Source organism: Castanea sativa, chromosome 12, assembly GCF_040712315.1.
Source record: "Castanea sativa cultivar Marrone di Chiusa Pesio chromosome 12, ASM4071231v1".
NCBI lineage: Eukaryota > Viridiplantae > Streptophyta > Magnoliopsida > Fagales > Fagaceae > Castanea > Castanea sativa.
In genome coordinates this window covers 3571699-3577048 of record NC_134024.1, presented here as the reverse complement: position 1 = coordinate 3577048, position 5350 = coordinate 3571699, and the positions used below count along the sequence as shown (strand labels likewise).

Here is a 5350-nt window from a genome sequence, read left to right as displayed (position 1 = left end):
GGCCTTTATGGAAGCAAAGCTTGGAGAAGTATTTGGGGTGTTGCATGACACAATGTGGGAAGCAAAGTCCTCGCGTTCAAATCCTTTTTTAAAAACTTTGAATTCAGTCTAGATCTTTTAGCACCTGTGGTTGAAGAGATAAAAGAAAAACTTGATTGCCCAGAACAGGAAACGCAGAGCTTGATTTACAAAATGAAGGATGTCAAAGCAGCTCATTGACATTTGCTCAGATATCGGAGATTTGAACAACTTTTACCTCATTTACACCAACAAACTAAGAGAGTTGGATGAGGCCATTGTGAGGTTCTGTAAGGTTCATATGAATGCACAGAACAGAGGGGATATTTTGCAGATTCTGGATCAGTGGAAACCTACTCAACAGGAAAAGAAGTCGCCCATCATGAAGATAGGTAGGTTGTTGTGCTCAGTTCCTAGACACCCCGATTTTACTGTTGGGTTGGATGTGCCTTTGAAAGTGTTGAAAACTCAGCTGTTGAAGGAGAAGAAGCAGCAACTTCTATCGACTGCTCCTGGCGGATGCGGGAAGACTGCATCAGTGACAATGCTCCGTCATGACAAGGAAATTATAGGTATTTGGTTTTTTGTTTTTGTTTGTTTTTTTTGTTGTGTGTCAATTTAATTTATAACTGGAAAGTGTTTCCATATTCTTAAGTTGAAAAGAAAGACTAGTCTGTTAAAGATTTATAACTGACCCCAAACTTTTAGAACTAAGGTTTGATTGTTGTTATTGTCACATTTTCTTCAATTTATTTGTAGTGTTAGTAGGTGGATCCTTTACAGTAAAAGTAATCCATTCAGTATTACCACAAACAAAATACATAGAGAAGTCATTCATTGCTGAATCTTAAATTGAAATATTGCTTGAGCAACATATATACATGACTGTAATTGGAATGAACGGAATTACATTCACACATGAAGATTCAAATTTCTGCAAGTTAAATTAAACTACGAAATAAATATGTCTCATTATTTTGTTTTAGCCCTTTCAACAATAGTAACAGTATTATTGGCACATTTTGTCCTTCGGAACTACTGCCTTAGAAGAGTAGTAACTAGTAACAAAGAATATGTAAACTAAAAAAATACTCATTACTTAAGAATTGTTGTTGTTTCTCGAAAAACTGTTTATTATTATTTTTTTCTCCTTTGTAATCTTTGCTGCGATTGGGATTATGTATTCACTTCATTCGACTTTACCTATTATCTATGTTCTCTGTTTACAGTTTTATAACAAATGAAATGTGCCTCAGTGGCAACTTTCTAACTAGATTGCTTTTGGATAGGCAAATTTAAGGACAAATTTTTTTTTTTGTCCCCGTTTCTAAAATTCTCAACCTGATGGTCATTGTGCAAAGACTATTTCATCATATATGTGGTCAGGAGCCTGAGTTCCAAAGTGATGAAGATGCAATCTACCAGCTGCAGGAACTGTTGACAAAAATTGGATCCAGTCCTATATTATTGATCTTGGATGATGTTTGGTCTGGATCAGAATTCCGTCTTGAAGAGTTTAAGTTTGATATGCCAAAATACAATATTCTGGTGACCTCAAGAACTATATTTCCCGAATTTAGCTTTACATATAACTTAAAATCGTTAAATGATGAAGATGCAATGACTCTGCTTCGTCACTCAGCATCTCTGCAAGATGGGAATTCTAGAATTCCAGTTGAAATTATTGAAAAGGTGCTTTATCAATCTGTGATATATATATATATATATATATATATGGACGAAATTTGATTAATTTGATTTATACTTTTTGCCATTGGGTGAGGTATGCATTAATGTATATGCATATGGATGAAGAAATACATTCTAGTTTTGTTCTTGATATACCATTTGAACCTGCCAAAATCATGCTTTTCATAATTATACTTACATTCAAGCTTGCTTGTTTTGTTTTGAACCAATTGGCCCCGAAATCCTACAAAGCTTTGTTTTCATATTTCAAAGTATTCACGTGGTTTGAATAGATATAACATTGGCTTATATTACCCATGGCCTCCTAACTATAACTGATTTAATTCAGTTCCTTATATTGCAGATAGTGAGAAGCTATGGGAGGTTCCCACTGGCCCTCAAAGTGAGTGGAAAATCACTCAAAGAGAAGCCTGTGGAGGTTTGGCGCAGTAGAGCTAGGAAATGGTCTAATGGTCATTCTATTCTCATGTCAAGTCCTGATCTGCTTCAATGTCTTCAAAAAAGCCTAGAATTTTTGGATGATGAGGTCATTTTGGAAGAGTGTTTTATGGATCTAGCTTCATTTCCTGAAGGCCATGGGTTACTTTTCCTGCCCTAATTGATATGTGGGTTGAATTACATGAGCTAGATGAACATGGCAATGATGCCATTGACAATTTACATGAACTCACCTCCTGGAATCGGGCTACTCTAGTGAGGACAAGGTGTGGTGACTTTATTTTATGGTCTGATATTCTTGTAGTGTGGTTTCTTCAGGTTTGGCTTTGGTCAACTTATTATAGTAATATGTTGTAGCTCTCTACACAGCTCAAGGCCCTAAGGTAGAAATTACTGTAATGTTATAAGTCATAATCAACTTCTGATGTCAATAATATTTTGTTATAATTATAAGCTTACTTGAGATTGAAAATTTTTGAATCTTTTCTAACTTCTAACTTATGCCCATTCACCAGGAAAGAATCGAAAGATGCAAGTGAGAACAACAATTATTATACTTGTTATAATGAAGACTTTGTCACACAACATGATCCTCTTAGAGAGCTAGCTATTCATGAGAGCAGCCGGGGGCTAATCAGACAAAGGAAACGATTGATTATGGACATAAATAAAAACACTCTACCGTAGTGGTGTACGAAACAGGATCAGCACCTCTTCAATGCCCGCCTATTATCTATCTCAACTGGTTGGTTCATTTTGCTTCTATCGCACACGCATAAATGCACACACATGCATGAATGCATACAGGTGTGAGCACTCACATGTGCGCATGTGCAAAGATTTATATATGTAATATACCAAATATTGAGTGCCCTCTCACATCATATAAAATTCTTTTTGCAGATGAATTATTCTTGTCAAGTTGGTGCAACATTCAAGCACCCAAAGTTGAGGTTCTAATTCTGAACTTTCAGACACAGAATTACAGCTTACCTGATTGCATGTTTAAAATGGATAAACTCAAGGTGTTGATGATAACTAATTATGGTTACTTTCCTGCCGAATTAAGAATTTTTCAACTACTCAAGTCTCTACCCAATTTAAAAACAATCAGATTGGAGAAGGTTTCTATCCCTTCCCTTTGCAAGGCCCCTATATTGTTGAAGAGTTTGAAGAAAATATCCTTATTTATGTGTAATATTGGTCAAGCTTTTTAGAATTTTACTATCCAAGTTTCAGATGCATTGCCACATCTAATCTTTATATTACTAAAAACTGAAGTGTAGTATTTATTGTTGTTACACTCCAGTTGAGTCATGTCATCATCCATGTCATCTTTTTATTTTTTAATTTATTACCTTTTTAAAAAGAATGCAGAATATATGATGACTTTACATATTCTCATGACTTTACACATTCTAAATAGTCTTAATTCTTTTGCTTTGCTACATATTCTCGTGACTTTACAATATATCATGACTTTACATATTCTCATGACTTTTTTTGCATTAAATTATGCTCCTATTACTCAAACCTTCTTTTTTAAAAAAAAAAAAAAACCCAACTATCCATTGAATGTTTTCCTATTTTTCAACTTCCTCAATTTATTTTTTTGATAGAATATGTAGAATCCTTTCCATAATGACTGAGTGCAACCCACTCATCTTCCCCTTTTACTCCATTAATCCCAACCGGCTAACTATTTTAATTCTCAATTAAACATCCTCCTTGGTCTCTCTCTCCATCAAACAAAGGGATAACATCACCCCCCTTTTCCACCACCTTATTAAATCCATTTTAACCTCAATTCAGCACTACTACAATTCTTTGATCTCAACTCCTATTCTCTCTTTATTGATTGATTTTCTTTATATATTGCAGTTGCCTCCTCTCAACTTCTGCAGAAGCTGCGGAAACACCATTGAACTCGGTAATGCTACGGTCTTTTGGCTCTTCTTCAATCAACCAGGTAACCAATTTGTCTCTCCTAATTTTTGTCTCATGCTCTCTCCATCTAATTTAATCTATTGAGAAAACTAGAGAACTAGACAATGCAAAAACAAGAGACATTGAAAAAAAGATCAATCTTTAGACCTGATTTTTTGTCAATTATTTTTCTCCTTTTTGTCAATAAAAACATTTTAGTTGTCACCCATTCGCTTTTTTATCCCATGTGGAATGTCGATAATTTTTTTTTGGTTATTTTTGCATGACATATACTTGATGAAATTTCTCTTTAAATGTGTGGTAGTAGGTAATCAATGTGGAGAATACTTTTGAACACTATTTCTAAACTTGGGCACCTTATTCTCCTTTGAGCTTCAAATGTTTTTGTGGCATGTAATGGTTGGGAGAAGTTTCTTAAGTCTATGTCCATAAATGCCATCTACATATTGCATGAATTACAGCTCCTTACGGTGAGGGTTTGATTTTAATATTTTTTTTTCTCTATTTTATTTTATTTTATTGGTCACATTTGCATATGCCCACTTTTTTTTGTAGGATTTGGCTTACCTCTCATTTTGTTTTAAATACACAATAACAAGTAATTGCAAGAATAAGATTGAAGGGGAAAAAGATCTGCTTTGTTAGTAGTAGAAATAAGATGTTCGATGTGGGTATGTGGGTTTGCAACGTTCGATAGTTGTAAAACTATATTTTACACTTTTGTATAATTTTATAGTTGACTTGAAAAGCTAAAAAACTATAAAAGTTTCTAATTATAAAAATAAAAAAATGACCAAACTATAAATTTTTATTTTTTATTTTTATGAATTGCAAGAATTTATTGAAAAAAAAAAAACACACACACAACAAGGGGACAATTGCCAACATCAAAAGAACCAAAAAATTTGATTTGAAGCAACCAATGTTCCTTTTAAACTAATATATAAATGTTTTATTGTTGGAAACAATCAAGCTCAATCAGTTATTGAAGCTTGCGAATTCTTGTTGGTACTTATTATTATTTCAATTATCCTTATATCTAACCCCTTAGATAAATTTTGAGGGTTCAAGACTTCAAGTGATATCCTACCAGTAATGACATCCTTTGTGGTATCTTATTATTTACTTAAATATTTCATATATGCAATGCTTATTTTATTTAACATTTTTGAATTAATATTTTGTTTTTCATTTTCCCATTTTAGTGTCTGTGCAAGTTTCAAAATTGCGTAACTTC

The 5350-nt window shown here is 33.4% G+C and overlaps 1 pseudogene; it reads left to right on the top strand.

Annotated features, from left to right (window-relative positions):
• Nucleotides 1-4610, top strand: LOC142619331 (putative disease resistance protein At5g66900; annotated as a pseudogene).
• Nucleotides 4611-5350: the final 740 nt, after the last annotated feature.